At 37.8% G+C, this 24279-nt stretch overlaps 1 long non-coding RNA gene across 1 annotated transcript; it reads right to left on the bottom strand.

Annotated features, from left to right (window-relative positions):
- Positions 1 to 5156: 5156 nt before the first annotated feature.
- On the bottom strand, positions 5157 to 23221 carry LOC113957364. The gene is made up of 3 exons (XR_003531151.1): positions 23156 to 23221; positions 20096 to 20239; positions 5157 to 5367 (listed from the first exon to the last, which is right to left on the bottom strand). It is a non-coding gene; the product is annotated as an uncharacterized LOC113957364 (long non-coding RNA).
- Positions 23222 to 24279: the final 1058 nt, after the last annotated feature.

The raw sequence follows: 24279 nt of genomic DNA, 5'->3' as shown, positions 1-24279 counted from the left end.
GGTATATTTGTTTATTTATGAATTTCAAGTATTAAGGAAACCAGTTCTGGAGTAATGGCAAATAATTACCTATAAAAATAGTGTAATGCTAAGTAGAGACCAGTAAGACAGATAGAATGTCAGGAAATATTAGGCAGGAAACTGAGAACAAAATACATCAATATGATCCATGCAGTACATATGTGTTGAATACAACATGCAGTTCAGTTTTTCAGAGGATATAATAGAAATAGAGAAAATACAGACAAAAGAATCAGAGTGATTAGATTGAAACAGATTCCATATGTGGACAGATTAGGAGTATTAGGACACTTTTAATCCTGGACAAGAATCCTGAAGCGTCAGAGGACAGTTGGATGGGGAGAGCTAGTAGGGTACATTAATTCACTAGCCTAGACAAATGCATAGAAGACATCAGGTTTCAGGGGGAAACCTCTGGCACATGGAGACTGTAATTTGTTACCTACCAGAAGCTGGGAGAATATAACAAGGTAAGATAATACTTGCTTGGTCTTGCGTTATTCTTTAAGTAACTTGTCTCAGGCATCAGTCTTTGGTGGTATTAAGCCAGATGGTCTGGCCTTATGTGGTAGTTTATCTCCTCTTAAGATCTTTTTAGGTAAGATTCACTTCATCTCCCTTTGGATAAGGGTTTCTAAAGTGAAGAAACCTACACCTGAAGCTGTCACCAGAGGCTCTCATTATGCTGAGAATCAGACATTTTCAGGACATGATTCATGCAAACTAGTTTAGACACTATTGTGGTTTAACTCCAGCCAGCATCCAAGCCCCAGGCAGCTGCTCGCTCACTCCCCTAACAGCAAGATCAAGAAGAGAATTTGAAGGGTAAAAGATAGAAAAATCACAGACTGAGATAAAGACAGCTTAGTAGGGAAAGCAAAAGCCATGCACACAAGCAAAGTAAAATAAGGAATTAACTCCTGCTTCCCATGCGCAGCCAGGTGTTCAGCCACCTCCAGGAGGGCAGGGCCCCATCACGTGTGACGGTTACTTGGGAAGACATCACTCCAAACATCCCCCTTTCTCCTTCTTCTCCCCACTTTATATACTCAGCATGATGACATATGGTATGGAATATCCCTTTGGTCAGGTGGGGTCACCTGTCCTGGCTGTATCTCCTCCCAACTTCCCACACAACTTCCTTGCCAGCATGTCAGTACAGAAAGCAGAAGAGGCCTTGGCTCTGTGTAAGCACTGCTCAGCAATAACAAAACCTTCTCTATATTATCCATCCTGTGTTCAGCACAAATCCAAAACACAGCCCCACAATAGCCACTGTGAAGAAAATTAACTCTACCCCACCCAAAACCAGCACAGACATCTACCTCGGAATGAGATGAATCATACTCTACAAATGTTTGTTTCTCTCCATCGACTACAAAGGCAGCCAGAAGTGATTATTTTTATTGTAGATGTTTATACTGAGTCAGGTGAATTTCATCCATTTTATTTTTTTTGTCCTCTGCTATCAGAAGAAAACTGGTTAAGACAGAAGGAGAGCAGAAAGAAGGCAAATTAAGCACTGGAGATGCGCATTCATGGCAATTACCCACACCACATTATGAACTATGATTTCCAGGAATTCAGAAGAGAGGCAAATGGACTCATATGGCACAATTCTTTTTATGTTTTAACCATGCTAAGCAGCTAAGTACCATACAGCCATTCACTCCCACAGCAGGATGGAGGGGAGAATCAGAAGGGTAAAAGTGAGAAAACACGTGTGTTGAGGTAAAGGCAGTTTAATTATTTGAAAAAACGGAGGAGAAAAATGACAACCAAGAAAAACATGTGATGCAAAAGAAAAATAATTGCTCACTACCAACCTACTGATGCCCAGCCAGTTCCTTAGTAATGGCAACCCCCACAAAACCTCCATCTTCCAGCTTTTATTGCACCATATGGTCTGGAATATCCCCTTGGTCAGTTGGGGCTGTCCAGCTGTGTCCGCTCTCAGCTTCTTGCAAATGCACTCACTGGTGGGGCAGTCTGAGAAGCAGAAAAGACCTTGACTCTGTGTAATCACTCAACAGCAACCAAAACATCCCTGTGTTATCAACACTGTTTTCATCACAAATCCAAAACATAGCCCTCCACAATCTTTTATGAATAAATTTAACTCTCTCCCAGCCAAACTCAGTACAAATCAGAATAAGGAAAACCTCCTGTAGGTACCATCTCCACAATGCTGTAGTGAAAATTTTTAACTGCATTCTTGGTCAGGATATCTACGGTATTAGGAAGCCCTTCCTAAGATTCTTCCAATAGGTATTGGTGAAAAGATGAGAGCGGTCCATTTTGGCAAAGTCTGTCAGTTAGTACTGATGGCAAGTTGAGTTTTTTATATATATATTTATATATATATAAACAGAATACCTAAACTGCAGAGAAGTGAGAAGACTTTCTTGCTGTCAGTTCAGGTAGATAACTCCTAGGGTTTGCTTTTCACATGGCAACTACAAGTAAAACTGCCTGCACATACACTGTCAACATACAGGTAAAAAGCTGTCAAAACATTTTATCATGCACATTTAAATGCAAACAATCAAAATTTCCCAAGTGCTAGACTTCCCCTGTTTTAAGCAAAACACTCCACTAAAATCATTGTGGTTCTGCTTAAAAACACAAGAGTAAGGTCAGGTACGCAGAACTTCCACCTTCAGTGATGGTCCAAATTTCTCCTGTGCCTGAGTTCAAGGCAAAAAGGATGTGCTGTTTCTTCTGGTTTGGATTAAAAAATGAAAAATAAATATTTTTCATGGAGTCTTACAGGGATTTTGGCCTTCCTGAATCACACTGCATCTGGATTTCTCCACCCTTTTGTTTAGGTAGGAGACTCAAATGGAACTCACTAGCACAACCTTTGGCATCTCCAAAGCCTTGGCAAACTGTTTAGGCTAAATAGGTCAACAGGGTGGAGATAGCTCCTAAAGCTTAAAACTGTTCTTGAAAGTTGAAACGTCACCAGCTATTTCTATCAACATGTAGCTTAAGATCAGATTCTCATGAAGCATAAGAAAAACCTGTTTTGCCAATGTCCAAAGTCGTCAGCAATCCTGAATTAGAGAGAGGTGGTGGAAAAGTCTTGCCTGTTGCAGCCCCAAAACAAACTTTAAGAGGTTTAAAAGGAGGAACTATGAACGATAAGGAGTGTGTTCTGGACTGTAGTGTTGGCTGCACCACTAGAGGCAGAGAGGCAAAGGCAAAAGAGGTGTGGCTGAGCCCTGTAGACGTGTATGATGTGACTCCAATGTTTATGGAAAGAGAACCACAGCCAAATATTTGGAACCTGATGAGCATTCTCAGTTGCAAATAGCAGTTATTTCAACAAGCAAATGGCCTTCATACTAGATTCTCTGGACCTTAGGTTCCTCTGTGTCCTGTCTTATTTCCTCATTCAGAATCTTCTTCCATCACTTACACTTTGATAAAAAAACGTACCACAAATGCTTTCAATATATCAAACTAAGAAATTTCCAGATGCAAGGTGGTAGGAGCAAAACAGATAACCTACTCCTTCCTGCATCTTTAATATTATTCTTACATTAATCATACAAAAAAAAAATATTTTTGAGCAAATTACAATTTTGGTATTTACATGCTATAAGGTAGTGATAAACCAAATCATCATCTATGTCAGCAAAATAGCACCTGAAGGTAAATGACATCTGAGTAAACTTGCTCCTATAGCATCATTCATCCCAAATGCCTCTTAGTTTTAATGAGTAGAACATGGGCTATAAGGCTACTGCCCAAATTTCTTCTAAGTTGTGTTAAATCAGGCTCATCAAAAAGCTCTTTGAACATAAAACCACAATCTTTGTTCATCAGGCACTATGTGGTCACAGGATGTCTTAGTTTCATACAGTTTCCTAAAAACTACAACATTCAGATATTCAGCTAGGAGCCTATTTTAACAAAGGAGACAAAAACAGATTATTTAAAATATTTATGTTTTAAATTATTAGCACAATAGAAAACACAGGTCAGTGATATCTGTCTGCATATAAATGCAAGTGTGTGTTTGTTTGAGAACACATTAATAGTTAAAAGGAATAATTATGGGAGGGTAATTTTGTTTTAAAATGGCACATGGCTGGATACTCATACAAAATTTGGGATGTTCATGGGCATTATAGAATGAAGAAACTGACATTGCTGGTATTGTTTATACTTTCAATAACATCCAACAAACATTTAACAAACATTTACTTTTTTTTATTTTAAAGTCTCTAGTGCTTTTTTGTCTAGAATTCTGCTGAGTTTCTATACTCAGACTTAACTTTGTTCACCTCATTTGGTTCACTCATGATTTCAGTGCTGTCACATGTAGAGAATTTTACATTGGCTGCACATGTTTATATAAATGGGTTTATATTTTTAAACTAGCAGTATACCACTAAATTATGTGAAAAGTCCCAGCACATAAACTGCTGTCTGAGTACATGTGTCTATAAGTCCCAGTAGAGCACGAAAAGTGGCTAACTTCCCAATATATAGACACATACCAATTTTGTGTACTCAATACATTTGCACTAAGAGTTAGATTTTCCACTCTAATGGGTCTATATTTTAAAATGGTAGAGGAAACGGCTAAAAAAAAAAAGGGGAGGAAGAAAAAGAAAAGCTGATTATAATTCCTTAATCCCAGGAGATGTGAATTTATAAATAGGTCCTTTTATTTTCCACTGGATGAACAGCCTTGGCAAACATACCTCAGTACTAGCCTGCTCCACTCTTCACGTATGGCAAATGGCTTTCATTTATTTCAAAGGTGCAAACATGACCAATGCACAAAATGCTTCCATAATGCCATGAACTTTCTGCAGGCAGAGGATTCCATTGCTGCAGAAAAACCTCGGCTGCTTGTTCCAGTAATTTTAAAATCACTTCATACTACATAAGCAGACAGAAGGATTTAGCCAAGTCTTTTCTAGGTAAAGCATTGAATACCAGACTGAGTTGAGGTTAGATGTTACTAGGATAAATAGAGACATATTCTCAGCTGGTATAAGCCAATCCAAAAGCTACATTCATTTAAATTATCAGAGTATCTGATTTTTTTTAATGGATATTTTTTAATGGATATTACGTCCATTGAAAAAATGGAAAACTTAATCAACTGAGTCCTTGTACAACATGTTGTGATCAGATTGTAAAAAAAATGCAATTTACGGAATATACTCCCCAACACTGAATCATACTGTAAGCACATTACTTTCAACTGCATGCAAGACACAGATGATACGCTGTATCATGCAACAGGAGAGATGTCTAGTTCCAGTCACAGGTTCTTATGCAGGGTTTCACAGTCCTCCATTACAGCACTGGAAAAGAGTTTATTTCCTGAGTGGAAGAGACAGGAAAAACTGTTGAGTTCATGAAAATGCAAGAGAAAATGGCATTTTAGGGAGTTTCGGCCAAATACTGTGACTAGATCCTTTTGCTGAGACCATCTGGGGCATTTTGGCCATTAGAGCAATGACTAATTGTTCTAAACTTTTTAAAGTATATTTTCAGTACTATAACCAACACAAGTATTATTGTTCTTCCATTCTCAACATTGCCATCAAAAATGGGCATCTTTTAAACCTAAATCTGATGTTTGGTTATTTGGCACGTTAGGTCCTGGTCAAAGCATTAGCACAGTCTACAGGCCTGTGTCAACTTCTGTGAAACAGGCTATCCTAAGAAATGGAGTCTCTCTCTCTCTAGAGGTCTCTCTAAGCAGACATTGTACAGACCCCCAGCAGAGCTCTTTGGGAAGAGTTCAGTTCTGCTTCAGTCTCTGTCCCTGCTTTGCTGGGTGGCTTTTGAGTACCTGGCTGCTGTTTCTCCAACAAGAAAATACATACAGTGATGTTGATCTCCCTGGAACAGCCATGAAGAAATTACAACCAGTGCATTACAGAAAACCATGCACAACTCACAGTGCATAGTTGTCACTTTTATTAGGATATTAGGACTTGGATCAATATTATCACAGGCTCTGTAAGAGTCCTTAGACTACATGACCATCACAGGTTTGCCTTGTTCTAGAAATGCCCCAGAGGATGGAATTGCCAGGGAGCAGCGGAATGGGGCTGCCCACTGAGACAAATCAGGAGCTGCATGTATCTGCCACACACAGTCCAGGCAGGGGCCTTGTGGTGGGTGAAGGTCTGCAGCCCCCAAGCAGGGCTGTGGTGATGGCAGTGACAGCACTGCCACCCCCCTGGCTTCACTGGAGACATTAAGGGAAGGCAGCAGGACTGGACTCCACCCAGAGAGCAGCACCAGGCTCTGTGGGGCCTGGGCTGGGCATAGGGCTGCTGGCAACATGGCCACAGTCAGACCTGAGTCCCGGGCTCCAGCTGGCTGACTGCTGGTCACTGAGTCCCCTTCATGTTAGACATCTCCCATTCATTAAACTCCGTCTTAAAATCTGCTAGTGTCTTACCTCTTCTGGTGCACAAGGACAGCTGCTCCACAACCTTGCACTTTTAGTGACCAAAATGTTTCTTCTCCTTCCCAGTTCGATTTGAACACACAGTGTATTTACCATGACATTCCCTTTCAGTCCTCTTGAGAATTTATTTTAAATTCTCTCCTAGGTAGAGTATCAAGTCCCCATCAATCAAGCATCCCTCTTTTGTTTTGGGGCAGCTCACTTCCCTGAACATGGATGAGGGCAGTTGCTCAGCCATGGATTGCCTCCCTTCCCCTCTCAGAAATAACTCACCACAGATGTCCTATGGTCCCTTTTGCCTTCTTCAACTTCTGCATTGCGGGGTGGTCCTGTGATCAGCCAATCTCCTTGATTCTTCTCAGCCTTAGGTTAGCAATTCCACATCTTTCGATGTCTGTTGTCTTCAGCTAATGAATCCCTGGCTTATTTCAAAAACACTTGCACATTTTCCATATAACATACACCGATTTCTATCTAGCATCAATAATTTTCAAAGTATTACAATGCTTCTTATATGATAGTCTGATTCTGCTGGACATTGGCAATACCTCTTCACTTTATGGTATCACGAAATCTTATGATCATCCTCCAGTGTAACACTTTATACAGTGAAAATGCTAAATAAAATCTGTCCCCAAATGTTCTCCATTGTTCTTTTCTCAGCATTACTGGTGGTCTTAAAATTACCAATAGCATTTGCTCTTTAATATGTGCAGGGAAATTAACGTCCCCAACACAATGCCTATTAAAATTATTCCCACATTAATGTTATAAGGAACACTGGCAACATGTAAAACTGATCTTCAATATCTGTTCATAAAATAATTTTCTTAATTTCTTCCCCAGATAGAATATCTACTGTCTTCTATGCATGCTCCTTTTCCTCATTGTTCTTCAGCATTCTACATCTAAACATGTATCATGCCTGCTCTGTGCATTTACTTTCTTCTCTGGATACTGTATACCCTTTAACAGGTATTTCTCAGTTCTTCTGACTCTTCTATTATGTCTCTTTTTTCTCTATAATACTTAAATTCATGTAATGTATCCATTGTTCAGATTCCTCTGCTTTCTTTTCTAGGTTCTTTACCTTACTTCTTTCAGTCTTTACCTGTTTCAAATTTCTTTCTGATTCTATTTAGTTCTCTAGCTAGATTACATGATTTTAGCTGCAGCATCCACTTGACTGTGGTTCTACTCATTATAAAAATTTCTCTTTATTCCTTTTAGTGTTCTTTTGTTTTACAATAACTTTGTACCCTTTAACTGTATTTTTGCTACCCTTTACCTAATTTCACTCTTGCCATGAAAAAAAACTCCACACATTCTCTCTGCATTTATTTGTTTAAACTTTCCTTATGAATTACCGACTTAATTCCATAAACTGGAACCCACAAACTGTCCCAGTAGCCCAGTTCTTTATGTTATCATTGCTTCTTTCTGTTACACTAGAAAAGATAGCAGTACTACTTAGGTTCCCTGCTTTGCTTCTCTCAGAATGCTACCTCTCTGGTCTAGTAATAACATAGCAATTTTGATTTTATTTTTCCCACCATAAACACTTTCTGTCAATTTGTGTCTACTTCCAGTTTTCCCAGCACCTATAAAACAGTATGCCTTTTTGTGCTCTGAGCCTGTTCTGGTGTCAAGCTGTTGATTCTTCTTAGTGAGGAATACCAATCAAACAATTCTGTACATTTTCCACGAGGGCCTAAAGAGGGTTCTTCCATATGTTTGAAACTCATTTCATCTCATCTGTACTTCTCTTTCAAATCAGGTGTGAATAGTCCATTTTCTCCATTGGGTTCTAATCCACAGCTATCCTTCATACTCATACCTTATTTTTTTGTACCAGCACTCTCTTTCTCTCTTCTGCCTTCCTGTTCTACCTTCCATGCTTTCTTTACCATAGCAGCTGTATCCTGTTATCCTATTTCTCTTCTCCTAGGTAGTACTTCTTTATGTTGGATATTTCTTTGATCTCCCTTTCCACCAAATTCTGTTTTCCACATCTGCATCATTAAAAGTTATATGCACCTCTGCAATTACTTCCACCATCTTCTCCTGTTCCATCATGTCCCATCCCTGATGTTGGACTTGTCTTATGGTTACACTTTCAGTAGTCCCAGGCTCTCTCCTAGGAATGTGAGTAACATTTCAGCCAAAAGTACCTTCTGCCATAAATGCTCTAGAAGATAATACTCATCTCATAAATTCTGCAGCTGGTAATCTTTGTCTCCTCTCTTACTTGAGGCATTAATGTCACTCATTTCCAATCCCTAGCATTAACAAAATATCAGGGCAAAACTCGAACTCCATCACATAATCCCTTCCTGTATCTTCCTTAACTTTTTTTTATATTTTACATTATCTAAAAGAGTAAAGAGTGGTCCCTCTATGTAAGTCAAAATCTGTAATTAATGGGGTCAAAATTTTCAAAAATAAGAGTTTAAACTCCCAAGCCTGTATTTGGATAATGGCTTGAATTTCCCAAATGCATGGCTCTCCACATCTCCCAGTGATCTAGATCATTAGGAAACTGAACTGGAGCAAAATGCACTCTTCAGGGCTGAACTTCAAGCACCTTAAACAAAATCTTGACCTAAGACGATCTACCAAAATTCTTATAATTTAAAAGAACAAACATTGTCCATATAAAATATGTAAAGGAAGAAGTGCCTGCAACACTGGATCTTTTATGTGCATGGACAGGTAATTTTTTAAAAAGGATCTACAGGAAAACACAGATGAAAAAAAAATGCAAAATCCACTCCATGATATTACTAGGAAGCTTTGCATTTCTAATGGGTGCAGAGAGCCCAGAAAAACTGAGTTAGTATTGATAGGCAAATTCTGAGCGTGGGATATCCATAGTAGTACATCTGCAAGTTAATGTGACTCTGAAATTATATTAAACCTGGAAGTGACAATTAGCTCTCCAAAATGGAATAAAATACCATGGCCTCTCACAACAAGGACTGCAAATGAATTATACAGTCAAGCAGTAGCTGAACCTCCAGTTACATTGAGAAAGGAAATACGATACAAACCTGACTATCACATTTCCCCATGATCCTGTTCTAGATTTTCTTTTACCAGACAAAAGTAACAATGCTAAATTGAGACAAAGAACATTATATTAACAGTACAGCATTATGATGCTAAGAAGCAGTGACATTTTGAGGAGGAATTCTACTGAATATTGGAACACCCACCTTCAGGAATGTCCAAAGCACTCTACGGAACAGAACTGAGAAGGAAACAGTGCCAAAAAGCTCAAAAACACAATGATACAACTTTGAGATGTCTATGTGAGACAGAGTATGTATCCTACCAGGAAAAGAGCATAATCCTTGCCACATAGGTATACAGACTGTATTTTTAGCATGTCTGCAATTCCCAAGAAAGTCAGTGGAAATTTCCAACCAATAAGAAGGGTTCCTAGCTCCTTTTCCCAAAGAAAACTTAAGAATGATTTGGTAATGGATAAATGTTATTAAATATTCATTCTTATTATTTTCTTCCCCCTTGTAAAGTAGAAGTTATAATTATTTGGTGAGAAATCATAGCTGTGAATAGCTAGTTATTGTTGGCATCACACCCAAGCATCACAACATTTTTTCCCACCTACTTTGTAGCATAGCTAGCAAGTCCTTGAAAATTAATGACCTACTCAGAAACAGATATTTTGACAATATTTTGTGAAGACTGGAATGGTCTTTGCTGCTGATATTGAGGGATAAGCAGCTATGCAGAAACAAGAGAACTCCAGGAGAAACTATGTAAGTGTAAGAATCAATACCCTCCATCTTTCCTCATCACCAGCACAGAGGAATCAGTCATTGACTCCTGACTTCTAACGTGAGCTACTAAACTCCAGTCTAAAGCTAATATTCTAGTAAAATGAAACACACTTAAAATAAAATTCTGATGAAAAGTGGTGAAAAAGAAGCTCACAGTGACTTTTTTTAGTTTTGTTTGCCTATTTTTGTGTCTTTTTCTCTTACTATATCCAGAACCATTTTTTGGTGCACACACATACACAGATTCTGAGAGTAGTAAATGTTATTCAACAAGGCATCAAGAATTTTTTTTTCTGGCAGAACCATGTTCAGTAACTCGTGCTGCTTATAGCACAATATATTAATATTGCACAATATTGCACAACAGCATTAACCTCTCCAACATTCTTTGTGTGAATAAAAAAGATGCACTCAGTTACAACACTCTTCACAGGAACTATAGTGGCAGAGGAACTGAGCAGACAGATCTCTCTAAAAAGAGAGTGAAATAAAGATATTACCTTCTTTCGAGGGAAATTGTTGCTATTTACGTAGCTGCATTGAACATTTACTGAAAAGCTGCTTTAGATAGTATTGGTCATGGAAAAGAACTTCATTGGAAATTTAAGTATGCAGGTCTCATATTCTGGTAAAAATATTTCAGACTCAGTGTAATGGAAGGCCTGTGCTAATCAGAATCTGTTTGTTTACCTCATAAACCCTCTTACACCTGCAAAGGTGTAAATTACTATATCAGTTACGAGGAAGAACGGATCCAGGCCCAAAAATTAAATACAGGAGCATGTGGGAGTGTATGCACAATCTGAAACATTTTCATATTTTCTGAAATGTAATGAGTTCAAATAATTATGGAATTGGGAAACAAATTATCAATCTGTTTTCTATCAGGAAGACAATTGTATCAAGAAGACTCACTTGGAGCCCAATGCTGAGTAATAAACCACCCATGCAGTTTCCATTTTTGACTTCTTGCTTTTGGGGGGTGTGTGAAATAAGCTGCAGATGACAGTCAAAAGCACAGTCTTTGGTAGCTTCTTTCCAATGAATATATTCTCCTGGACACTTGATGTTCTGTATTTTTACAGTGTGAAAGTAAAAAGAAACAGTTGTGCAGTTTTACAGAGGTTTCATTTGAAGGAATAGCATGATGGTTCCATTACTGAGATGGCAAGTACAGCTCAATCTAGTCAATATGGAATTTTCTTTTTCCATTCTCTAGATATAACAGGATACAACAGGCAGTGAAATGAGCACTTAGTCACTGGGGGTTTTGTACAAACCTTTTTAATTCCCCTATTGCCCAATTTTGCAGTTGTTATGAACTTGCCAACCTTTTTCTTGCCATAATTCCTGCAAAAAAAGGCCCTTAAATGCAAAATATAATAAAAATAACCTTTAGCTGCCTTCCATGGATTGCCACCCATAAGGCTAGGAATTGGGAAAAAGAAAGTATTAATAAAAATAATGTGACATTTATTTAAAGACACCATCTAATAGGTTAACTAAATGTGCTAACTGTGAGCATGGTTCATGACACCACTACATCATTTTATTCCCCACAAGACTTACTACAGCAATAAACTGCCATTAACAGAATGGGCTTTCTTATATTCAACATATGCCTTAAGTATGGCAGGAACTAATTTTTGAGTACTCTCTGAAGGGTATTCAGAAGTCTGGTCATAGTTTCCAAGAAAATGCAGAAGCAATGAGATTTGCAGTAATAGGCTGTACAGAGATAATCATATCAAATTTGATTCAGAGCCTTGGAGTTAACTTTTTGGTGACTGAACATCTACAGTACATAGTCAGGTCCACACACCTGTGTCCTAGGAATGGATATCTGTCTCACTTTTGCCCTGCTCTGAAGAAACCTCAAATTTTTTTACTTGGTCTTTTTCTGTATATTGCTCTCTGAGAGTGTCATGGATGACCAAACAGTACTCCAATTTTATACCCCAAGAGAGTTTCCATGTTTTTATATTTAAGAGACATGCTTGTTCATTCACACTCTCTCTTTTGAGTTAAGACTACTAAGGGTTTTGTCTTACAAAAGCCTACCTTACGTAAGCATATATTTGGATGAACTCTGAGTAGTCTTATGCAATAATGCATACTGATGATGAATAATAGGATGAAAGAGAAATATAAACACTTAGGAAAAGACTAAAAAATTACTATACAGCAATTTTCTATTGGTCATTTTGGACTCCTTTCTAATACTGTGGAAACAGAATAGATCAAAAACAACCAAGACAAAAAGGTAGGCTTTTTTTCCAAATAAAACCAGCAGAATTTAACTAGTAACATTCAAACATGAGCAAGATCAATGGTGTTGTACAGAATGAAATATTTGTGTCAGAAATAATGTGGTCAGCAGGAGCAGGGCAGTGATCATCTCCCTCATACTTGGCACTGGTGAGACTGCATCTCAAGTCCTGAGTTCAGTTTTTGTCCCTTCACGACAAGAAAGACATTGAGGTGGTGGAGCCATTCCAGAGAAAGGCAATGAAGCTGGTCAAGGGTCTATAACATAAGTCTGATGAGGAGCAGCTGAGGGAGCTGGGGTTGTTTATTGTGGAGGAATGGAGGCTGAGGGGAGATCTTATTGCTTTTTATAACTACCTGAAAGGAGATTGCAGCCAGGTGAAGGTCAGTCTCTTCTCCCAGGTAAGAAGTGACAGGATGAGAGAAAATGGCCTCAAGTTGTACCAGGGGAGGTTTAGTTGGATACTAGGAAAAATTTCTTCATGGAAAGGGTTGTCAAGCATTGAAATAGGCTTCCCATGGAAGTAGTTGAGTCACCGTCCCAGGAAGTGTTCATAAAACATGTGGATTTGGCACTTCAGAACATGGTTTAGTGGTGAACATGGTGGTGGTGCTGGGTTAACGGTTCAGCTTCATGATCTTAGAGGTCTTTTCCAACCTTAACAATTCTACAATTCCATGCATTTTTTATCCTGAAGAAAACCAGTCATCTCTTAATGAGAAATTGCATTTGTCACTTGGTACTGAATCCACAATGAAATATAATTACAAAACATAATTTTTTAAAAACCAGGTAGTATAAAGTTTCACTAGTGATGTCACCAGTGTCTAGATCCTGATTTCCTAATAAAGCTTCCATCCAATTTCTTCAGTACTGTTCCATGTGTTTCCTCTTTGAGCATTTGACTGTCTTTTAAAACACTCTATTTCCTCTGATGATTAAACAAATAGGGAAAAGAATCACAGAGTAGAATTGAATGTGCTGAGTTGGACGGGGCCCATAAGGATCATGGAGTCCAGCTTCTGGGCCTGCACAGGTCCCTCCCCGAGCGGGGGACCATGTGCCCAAGAGTATCATCCAAACACTTTTTGATCTCTGTCAGACTTCATGCTGTGACCACTTCCCTGGGGAGCCTGTTCCAGTGCCCAACCATCCTCTGGGTGAAGAACCTTTTGCTAATATCTAACCCAAACCTCCCCTGAGATAACTTCACGGCATTCCCTTGGGTCCTGTCATTGGTCACCACAGAGAAGAGATTAGTGCCTGCCCCTCCTCTTCCCCTCACAAGGAAGTTGTAGACTGCAACGAGGTCTCCCCTGTCTCCTCCAAGCTGAACAGATCAAGTGACCTCAGCTGCTGTTCACACGGCTTTCCCTCAAGGCCCTTCACCATCTTCGTTGCCCTCCTTTGAACACTCTGTAACAGCCTAATATCTTTCTTATATTGCAGTGCCTAAAACTGCCACAATATTCAAGGCGAGGCCGCCCCAGTGCAGAGCAGAGCAGGACAATCCCCTCCCTCGACTGCCTGGCAACGCTCTGCCTGATGCCCCCCAGGACACAGTTGGCCCTCCTGGCTGCCAGGGCACTGCTGACTCATATTCAACTTGCCATCGACCAGGACTCCCAGGTCCCTTTCCGCAGCACTGATTTCCAGCATCTCATTCCCCATCCTGTACATACGCTCGGGGTTGCCCCATCCCAGATGCAGAATCTGTAACTTTCCCTTGTTGAACTTCATATGGTTGGTGATTGCCCCCCAATCCTCTAATTTGTTGAGGTCTCTCTGCAGGGCCTCACTTAAATTGTGACATTTTAAGTCCAGTAAGTTTACTGATTGCTCACCATTGATATTATGAGCCAAATGATTCATCATAGATCCAGATTTGCATGCTTCAACATAGAACACCATCTTCCAGTATTTTTGGTAAAGATTCACACAAGAAGAAACAATACCATATCTCTGACTCTGCCAGATTGTTCCCCCTTTCATATCTCTTAATGCTGTACTGTACCTCCTTTGGAACTGTCCCGCTGTTAGTTCACATCATGGTCAATTAAAATCTGTATATTTAATCAAGTCTACAAAGACGTTGCTTTCATTGTTTATTCCTTTCACATCAATGATAATGATCAGTAAGAGCTTCATCAGGCAAAATGTATTGATACATTCCCTAAATCAAAAGCAGTATTCAGGTGTTTATATACTTTTTAGGCTATTCTTTTTACTACTGGCAATTTTTCATATGTCTGATTCTAAAGATAGATAATGTGTGTGAGAGTTCAGGTATGTTTTGCACACTCCAAATATATTCTGAAAAACAGAGGTATGGAATTTTTTACTTTTTCACTTGCCTGCAGCCTTCCTTTCTCAATCTCTTGCCTTCATACATTTTTTATTAGTGCTGTAATTTAAATATAAAACGAGCTTACCGTTCACCTAGGCTAATCAGATCTGACTACATAGGAATGATATTTGGGATTATGCCCTACATGAGGACATTCACTGCCTCCCTGAGGTCATAATTTTACTGTTGAGGCTTATGATCAGGAAGACTAATCAGTCTTGTGATGCACACTTTTCATTATTATGAGATTAATTTTTTTTCTCCAGGTGTTGAAAGTAGAAGTACAACTCACTGTTTAATATGCATTTGATGGATAATTTCATATTTGCTTTTCCAGAATTGTGTTCTAAGAAAAGAAAGAAGAAAAAATTTAAAAGATTTTACAAAGTTTATAAAGTGCTCCAGCCTTTTTAACTGTGTGACACATGTAAGGCAAGAGCATAAGCCCACAAAATTTCACAGTGGTAGCTCAGAAAAATCTTCAACAGTACATGAAGTGTGACAGTTTCTTGCCTGGCTACTCTCTCAGGTGACCTACATTGAGAAATACTCGAAGAATCAAATCCTTTTCAAGATCCCTGAAGTCGAGAGATTTTGTCCATGCAGCACTCAAATACAGTTTTGGAAAGAGGAAGCAAACAGTTTCCATTTTCTTCCCATGTTCTGCAGGAGGAACATAGGAGCTACACAGTGATTGGTCTTGATTTATTTTCTTAACAAATTTATTTTCCTTTGTTATCATAAGCCCAAACATCAGTGTCCTCTTCCTCCATATTTTCCAATCAAAAATATACCTATTGCATAAGGTATTGTGTGTAAAAGGCTTGAATTGATAATACACTTTCACATACTATGACTTCAATGGCTTTTCAGCATAGAAAGACCAAACAGGAATAAAGTTCTGAATTCATGCTGAATTTTAACCAGATGTCTGTTATCGTGGCTTAGCACAATACATAACTATGCACTGAAACATACATTGGACTGGTTCCTAGCAGTGACATGGTTTACATGCTTGAAGTGCAGTCTGCTCGTATGCTTTGCTGAATCTCATTTGCTTATCTGGGGAAAGAGTATTTCTGTATGCCACCTGAAGCATCATTGGCAAAGAAAAGTAAGATATTGAACATATGTGAGCATATGTGCCAGGATCTTCTTGGGGAATAGAATGTATGAAAAGATTTCACTTACAATAACTTAACAAGTAGGAGCCCTAGCCATGGACCACAACTGTAGAACACAACAGAAAGACAGTCTCACTTCCAAAAACTTTACCCTAAAAGAATGAGAAAAGTGATAGACATGACAAAAGGCTAGAAAATATTTCAGATGGTGACAAGAAGTGAAATAAATCTTTGTCTGCTATGCAGTTATGGTTGCACCCCAGCAGTCTGCCCACTGATATTTTTTTGCAGACATCAGCAAGGACAAGTTTTGAAGAGACTTGTGAAAAATAAAACATGGAGTGGCTTTGCAGGTTTTACAGGGAGCTCTTCCCAACTTGACAAACTTTGATTAGAAACATTAACAATTGAAAAAGCACTTTGCAGTGATATTACGTTGGATGACTCTGCTTCCTTTCCTGATCAGCTATTAAAATGTTGATAGCACTATACAAGACTTAAATTTATTACAATCATAAGGGTAATCATCAGAGAGGAAGAAATAATTTATAAAATCTACCTCCTGGATAATTTTGGGGTTTTTTCCTGAATATTTTAGTAACTTCCCTGAAGTTTTTCTCATTTGATAATTTTCATTTACCTTTCTTTTGCTTTGTAGACGCAAGTAAAAAATCTGAAGTTCTACTTCAGATGTAAGTGAAGTTATCTGACATTGCTTTTGCTTTCATTATTTTTAAGTGTAACTCAGCATGAGGTTTCTTGTACCAAAATTTACAGAAGCTGCCTACAGAACTTGTACTCTTCACTATTCAAATAATTGAGCAGAAAAAATTTGTTTGCTTCTGGGCCTGTTAATACAGGTTGAATTCAGTGGCAGAAAGCAAACAGCTAAAATTGACTTCAAGCTATTAAATGAAATATTTACAGTAAAAAATTAGCACTCTTTGTTAGTTCCAGAAATAATAATAAAAGTTTTCTTCATGCACATTTTTAATTACAAGCTGGAATTGTATTTTTTAAAATATTTTAAAATTGCAGACATTTCTATTTGAATTATCTCTAGGTTTACATTATGAAGCACAGTTTGACAGGTTTTTCTTTGATATATATGATTTACAGACATGCCACATCAGCTCCATGCTCCTTGTTTTAAAATTATTTATAGTTTTATAGCTCATACTTACAAAGTTATGCTGGTAGAAGTGGCTTTCAGCACAGGTCTTAATCTTGTCCAAACTTAGCATAAAAGTCAGTTAAAGACAGAAGAGTTCAATGGTTCCTCACATTTATGTATTTAAAGATACTGAATATGCAAATGTTCCCCACTTGAAAAATATTGTTGCATAAAATTAGTTGACAGAAATGATGTGTAACAGGTCCCCTGTTTCGATCCTCGGTCAGATCTGCAGTGTGTGGTGTCATGTCCAGCTGCTCTATTTGATACAGAGTGTGACTCATGTGCATGTAAATATGAAATTTGATAACACCAGTGCTTATTTCAAAATGTTCATTTGGATTTTGCTTTAATAAGAAAGATGGAGGAAACAAATCAAGAATATCAAGAGTTGGCACAAGAAGAACTGCATAGGCAAAACTACAAGTACAGTTGAAAGGCTGGATTCAAGATCTTTTGAGCAGCAAAGCAGTTCAACCTAGTAGAATCTTGATCACATAATGGCAACTAACTAAAACGCTCATTCACTCCTAAGGATTACGGTAGAGGAAATGATTTGGGGCCAAGGGATCTTAGAGTGGGTGAGATTTTATCACCATTAGTGCATATTATCCTCAGTAAGAACAGCAGGATTTAGCCAAATACAAAGAATCTCTCACAATGTTTTCTTAACAAAATGTGGTATTTTTGAAAGAAAAAAAAAAAGGAAAGCTTTGTATACCCAGGCAGTTTTGAAGATAGTAGTCCCCATCCCAAAATCAACTTTTAAAGTGCATGGAAAGATGGAATGCAGAGGTTTGACAGAAAAGATTTACAAGCTCAAACAGGAAGGTAAACAAAGCAGTGCAAGAAAAGCAAGGCAATTTCCACTGACTGATCACCACAGTCTAATTAGAGCAACAGCATTGTATACAGTTCCCTCACCTAACAGCCACTGAGGCATAACGACATAAAAGAAACCACTAAGAGGGTAGAAAAGCAACGCACAGTGGAAAGTTCCATGAAGTGTTCCTGCTGAAAATGGCTTACAGGGATGCTCAGAAATGGACACTTCACATGTATTTTGCCATAAATGCATCACTCAGGAGGTATGAATTAGAGTCAAGTATGTCTATGTTGAATGACTTTGACAGTAATAAACTGCCTGGTGATTTTACATTTAACATGATTTACATTTATTTCCAAAGTATTGAACACTAGCTCAAAAGTATAACCACTTCTTGAATTGTCTCACTAATGTATCTCTCTCACAGTGCATAATGCCAGCAAAGGTGCTATTCTGAAGTTAAGTATTTGTTGTGACTGTTTCTCGTTTTAGTTGCATATGAAAATTGGATTATTTTTCCAGAATCTGTTGCTTGGCATGACAGATAATGACTCCCTCAATCACGCATTATATTTCTAGAAGTGAAGGGCCTAACCCATGTCGTATCTTAGAGGTCCAGTTTGGTGTCCTAAAGAATACATATTCTATCAGTCTACCCTTGTCACTGTCATTCATGGTGATAGGAAGTAACATCTTTAAGAAGAAATGTACAGATGCTGAACCATGGACACAGACAATACAGTGGCATTTGGCTTATAGTGAGTTGGTTGGTTAGCTGTGCCTCCTTGTCCAGCCTGAAACATAAGCTCTTCATTCCTCACTTCCATGTGATAGTCTTTTTTTCTCCAGATGCCTATTTAATGGTTATTTCCCCCTTTTTTGTGTGTAACTTATGGTATCTTCTGTTTGAGTTCATACTGCTTTCCTAGGGAAAATGCTGGGTTTAGACACAGATCATGCAGGTTGCTGCATATCGTGTAAGTTGCAGGGAGTGTTAGGATAGCCTCAGCCTTACTGTTTACCTTCTTTGTATTCTCAGGAGGAGTTGGGGCAGTAAGAAATATCTGGGCAGAGAAAACTACCTTATTTCCTCTGCTAGCAAGGAGACCTGTAAAAGCTCAATGGTTCTACCACTACTATCTGGCTCAGCTCATTTCCACTCTCCTTTGGAGCAGCAGATAGCAAAGGTGTCTACTTTTCTGGGGTGCTCTGGGCAGTGTGGCGAAATGTATTCCACGTCAATTCTTGCCTTGTTATGCTGGTAATTATATTTTGTCTTCCTCTTATTTTCCATTTCATCATACTATTCCACAGCATCACCGGAAAACTTGTCAAAATTATGATTATTGACTAATGTCTGTTTGCAATGTAGTATAGACAGGAAACATATTCCTTGAATAGAGAGATGTATAACAGTGAAGGGAGTGGTAATTTCTTAGTAATACAGTATTAATGGATCACTGCTGAAATGCACTGCTGTCTGCACCTCTAAAGGAATCTTGATGGCAGGGTCTCAGAAAAGAACTACAAGAATAGCAAATAGTCTGGGAATAACAGTCAGAGCATGACAGAAGCTCTATTCATAGTTAATTAAGAAAGTGACTAGATCGTATGCTACAAGTAGCCATGCAGGGAAGAGATTTTTGATAATAAATCGATTTTTAGCACAACAAAGGAAGGCATAATAAGACACAAAGGTTTAATTTAAAATGGTGAATGGAGTTTTCTAGTCATCTAGTATTCTGATAAACAGATCAGGCTTCTCATAGTCTCTACTTCCAGGTGATAAATTCTCAGCTTACAACAAGATTTTATATTTTCTCTATAGCACCTTTCTGAAATGCTTTGCAGTTCTTACAGCTGAATCTCATGCCTAGTTCCTCAGGCCCTCAAGGCAATGCAGCTATTTTCATTGGTTGTCCTGGTCATTTAAGTTTCCCAGTATTGTACTATCAGGAAACTTCAATCCCACTTTTCTTTTATGACTATCAGTGGAAAGATTTCGTCTTGAGGGTCAGTCCTAACCACCTACCCATTCCACAGCCTAATGGTTCCTTTTTCAATATTGCCCTAAATCACCTACCATGGTCGTCTCACCGTTGTGCTCTTGAATTCCACATTCTTCAAGCAAGTGAGCAATTTTCTTTTCAGACCATAATGAGTACATTGTAAAAGGACATACAGAATATACCCCCTTTATTTCCTTTCTCTTTAAAATGAAGTCATTCTATTTAAAAGAAAAGAAAGAAAGAAAAAAGAACAGATCAAGTTAGCAGGTACCCTGCTTTGGTAAACCAATATTCCACTTCCCTTTTACCTGTAGCTTTAATGGTCTTTCCCATCAAGACTTGTTTTAAAACTAAATGTATTACTGAGTCAGACTCACCAGCAGTGGCACACAGCAGTTTCCTCTTCTTACACAAACACAGGCAAAGCACTTGTCATTGGATCTGGTACTATCACTAATTTAGTAAGCTTGATTTAAAATACTTGCTACTAGATCTGTATTTTACCCTTCTGGCAAAATCACTTGTAATTTTGTTTTTACTTTTGTTATAGTTATTTCCATTATTTCTTTCCCATTTATACTTCATTTTTCTCCTGTAGCTAGTAATAGTCAACTTACTGAAAAGCAGAACAAATTACTCTTTCATTTTGTGTCAATAGCTATGGTTTCTTTAACCCCTTTATCATTCAGCTAATTATTTTATGTCTGTAGCTTTTGTCTTCATCCCTGGGTATCTCTTTGTGTTTAGAGCATCAACACAGTGAAAAATTGCTGCAGAGTAATTATCTTTTTAACCTATAGTTTTTCAGCTGCTTCTCTGTGGTCATCTATGCCCATCTGGTGGTTAAATCAAGGCAGCTGATTAGTTTCAGTGAGGTCTGAGCTAATGAGTTTTTTCATGACTGAGGTGTGTTTACAGATAATTTCTGTGCCTCAGCTGACAAGTGGTCACTTGCAGAGCTCTTGCTATTCACCAAGGCATGTTCTGTATCCACAATTCACCAAACTCTGGTCTTTTGAAATCCTAAATCCACTTACAGGTCTGAATCTCTGCCTCCTTCTAACTAAATTTCCAATTGCATGGTCAAGTTATTTTCTATAATGTCTTCCTTAAATGCAGACTGCTCTGACTATTTATAAGCTTGTAAGTCTTTCTAATGCACTCCAGTTGTGTCAGAAATTGTTGGTGAAGAAATGTGCATGCTATAACAGCACAGAGATTTAACTCTGTCTTCAGAATGTAACACAACTGTAAAATAAAAGTCTTCCATGACATATTCTCACTCAAATGTCTTTTTCTAGTATAAGCAATGAACCAGATTATTTGAGTAAGCAGTTATATTTTTTTGCGAGTAAGAGTGGGAAAAAGCAGGATTCCTTGCATTTTTATTTAAAACTGTGGGAAAAATGAAAAAAAACCCCTCAGGCTGCTGGGAAGATGACTGACTTATATTCAGTTTTCTAAATGTTTTGACCCCAGCAGTGTCCAGGAAGTATCACATTGCACTGAATAAAGAACATAACCCATAATCCAGTCTAGAAGTTGCCTCCTTTTAGCAATTACTCCCTTTTGTCACTTTTGCATGCTTATGTGTGAAGCCTGTGGAACCCAAAACTCATAAGTTTTGGACTAAAATTAATGTCTCTTATTATTATCTCCTCATGTGATCTCTCTCTGCCTTTCATTTCAGTGAAGTGATTCCAGCACAAAAGCTGACCAATCTTTCTTCTACACTTTTTGACTATGGAAGGTGAAACACATAGTTTAGGCTGTAATCTTTAAGTATAACCTTGATAGTGACTCCTGTTTATTCCCAGAATTAAAAGGACTTTCAAGAAAAATAACTATAAAATTTTATTAGTTGTCTCTCAGTTATTGACTAATACTCTCTCCAGGCATATGTTTTCTTATAGTTTGACAAAAGTACCCACCTGATTGAAACCACAGTCCTTTTGATGTCAAAGGCAAAACTCAATTTCATGACTGGATTTTACCCTCTGGGTTATATTTTCAAAATATACATTTCAACAGTATAAAATGTCCTCCATATCCCACGCCAACACCACCACACATAGTAGGACATTTTTGCATTGGCATGAACAATCCTGGCACCACCCTTCCTGTGGTTTTGCTTTTTCTGTGCATAGGCACTTAGTTTTAAATTTTGGGAGAAAATACTATTTATACACCCATCTATATAGCATGTATATCACTGCTGGTGCAAAATAAACAACACTGATAATAAAAAACAATAAAATTACGCTTGTTTTGCTTCTTACATTGTCTTTATATTATCTCTAACCAATGCTGTATTGATTTTACATTTCTCAAGTGTTTTTCTATTTTAAAGTCCTTAGCGGTGCGGGCCTTTATTATAGCAGACTGGTTTTTGATCCTCATCATAATGAGTGTTCTCAATACTAGTAGCCTTTCCAGCATTCTCATCAGAGTAAAGTGCTCATGATATATTTACAATAATGTGGTAAGCAAAACACATTTATAATTTGGTTTTCTCCATTATATTTCACATCACTCTAAAAACCACCGGAAAATACAAAGCATAAGGACATTTAGTGTATTTTTAATGGACATTGTATTTTTTCTATAATGCACATTTTTCTTGAAAACAGATTGTTTCTTTACCATGTTAGGCTGAAGAATTCCTTTTGATAAGAATGCATTCTTGATCTGACTGACTGAAGACGCATACTTACCAAAAATTCTCATTGGTTTGGCTCACCAGGATGTCAGAGAACACAAACCTTCTTCAACACATTAAAGATACAGTAACAGTAAGGAATAATAAAAATTAAATGCAATCCAGAGAGGAAAAATTACAGGTTTTAACACAAGAATCACATAAATCTAGCCCCAGAGAATCAGGAATGATGGACCAGTGCTCTTTCTCTAGTCTTTTTTTGATAACAGCAATACACGTGTTTTATGAAAATAAAAGTCTTTATCAAAACCATTTATTTTCAAGAATATAAGTTGAGTAACAGGTAACTATGCTTCTTTGAGAAAAACAGCATTTGAAAATTATTCTAAAGTAACCTTCTGTGGTAAAAGACCAGCACAAAACTAGACATGAACCACGGGCATAAGAACTTTTGGCATAGACAGAACATACTTACAGGAACAGCACTGAAAGGATTACTTGGCTTCTGAGAAAACTTGTCCCTTGCAAGCATAGATAATCCTCACCAGAGCTGAATAATAGAAATTTATATTTAATATACAATCCATGGTTCTTATATATAAAAATGTTCTCTTTTTTCATAGATTGCCTTGTGTAAGCATGAATATATGGAGAAGTATAGATGGAAAATGTAAAAACTGAAACTGTAGATCAAATTATCCAGCTTTTACAACAAACAAACAAATGAACAAAAATTATGCATGTGATTTAAACAGATGTCTTACATGTGGAGGCTGCTTATATTTTCCCACTCCCCATAGTGTTTCTGTATATAGTTATACTGCATGATACACAATTCTAAAATGCCAGAGAACTGTCATACACTATACTTGTTTTCATTGGGTGAACAACCTATGCCAGAGCTCCTTGATCAAACACCATTCAACAGTCCCACAAAATTCTATTAAACAGAACAGAAAAAACTTTTCTATCAACACTCACACTTACTGTAAATATTATCTTCTTACTCAACTGATCTGCTTCCTCTCTGATTATTAGGCTTGTATCTACTAACTTTATTGACATAAAAACTTTTACTTAACTTTATAAGCCCCGCGAACCATTACTAAAAAGTGCTTATTACTAGATTTACTCACATTTGTGCAAAACTGCAGAGTTGTTTGTTCATTCTGCTCAGTCCTAGGGTTTTTCAACCCTATTAAAAAAATAGAATTAACATGGAAATCACCAGGAGACTAACCCAAATTTTTATAACTGGTGAGAAAATGTAGTCAGGAAAGATCTCTTTTTCATTGTTTGCTCTCACAATTTGCAGCTTTGGCAGTTTACACAACACTTTTTTTTACTCTATAAACTGGGTTCTTTTATTTTTTGATTGTTCAGACTCAGCAAACATGGAACATATTTATATCAGTTTTATTCCCTTTTCAGATTAAACGTAAGCTTTAACTGTTCTTGAAAATCGGTTCCCAATTCTATGGTTCACGAAGCACAAAGTGCCCCACCATGTGAGCTGTGCCTTCATGTACACCTGACCTACTCCAGTTTCCTGGCCTATCTTCACAGCTCAAAGAGAATTACAGAAGATAAGTTCTGATG

This window comes from Corapipo altera, unplaced genomic scaffold (genome assembly GCF_003945725.1).
Source record: "Corapipo altera isolate COAL_440 unplaced genomic scaffold, ASM394572v1 1, whole genome shotgun sequence".
Taxonomy (NCBI): Eukaryota; Metazoa; Chordata; class Aves; order Passeriformes; family Pipridae; genus Corapipo; species Corapipo altera.
Note: the sequence above shows the minus strand (reverse complement) of the source record. Positions and strands in the feature narration are given on the sequence as shown.